The following is a 1,079-nucleotide window of genomic DNA, read 5'->3' as shown; positions in this document are numbered from 1 at the left end:
CTCTGATCGCCTGATCGCCACATAAGAAGGAGTTGAGCAAAACTTTCTCTAATTCTGTCTTAATTCCTGATTCTTCTGCCTCTTTTCGCTTTCCCTTTTTTATCATTTGCCATTACCGTCCAGTCCATCACTTTCCATTTCTTCCTTTCATTTCATTCTTTCATCTCCTTTCCGTTGTTCTCTTACCTTTTTTTCTTTCTGATATATATGACTTTCCATTATCATCACATCTTATTTCCCTTCTCTTCTCCGTAATTTCTTCTTCTTTTATTCCTTCCTCCCTCTGCCCTCCTCTTTAACTTCATTCTCGTCTGTTACTTCCCCTCCTCTCCTTTCATCTCATTTAATTGCATCTTTGTCTGTCAATCGGGTTTTCAGTGATCCTCATTTTCTTTCCTCCTCCTAATATTCCATCTTTCTCTTTCGATTCTCCTTTTCTCTCTCACTCTTCTTTAATTCCATCTTCGTCTTTCACTCTTCTTTAATTCCATCTTCGTCTTTCACTCTTCCTTCCTTTGTTTCTTCTCAACCTTCTTCAAATCCATATTTACATTTCTCTACGTTCTCTTTCATCTCTATTCCTCACTTTCCTTCGTTTTTAATTTCATCTTCGTCTCTCACTCTTTCCTCCTTCGTTTCCCTTCCTCTCCCTTCTCCTCTTATTCCATCCTCATCCTTCATTCTCTCGTCCCTCATCTATCCTCCTCTCTCTTCCCCTTCCTCTTCCTTTTTTCTCTCTTCATCTTTCACTTCGCCTCCTCCTCTTACGTCTTCTTCAATTTCATCTTTGCCCTGCACTGCTTCATTCTCCACTTCCCCCCTTTTCCCTTCCGCTTCCTCTTCTTTAATTCTGTCTACACCCTTCGCCTTCCTCCCTCTGTCCCCTCTCCTACCCCTCAGATGTCATAGGGGATGAAGCCTGGCATAACTCCACACATTGTTTAATGTTTACACAAGAGAATTTCCACTGGTAACATGTCTCCTTTACGGTCATTCATGGAGTCCATATTGGATGGGGAGGAAGCAGTCGTGTCTTTTATTAACAAAAAAACTACAAATATTGTAAGGTGTAACCGTAG

Source organism: Penaeus monodon, chromosome 28, assembly GCF_015228065.2.
Source record: "Penaeus monodon isolate SGIC_2016 chromosome 28, NSTDA_Pmon_1, whole genome shotgun sequence".
NCBI classification, from domain to species: Eukaryota; Metazoa; Arthropoda; class Malacostraca; order Decapoda; family Penaeidae; genus Penaeus; species Penaeus monodon.
The sequence above is the reverse complement of the archived record's forward strand: the minus strand, read 5'-3'. Positions refer to the sequence as shown.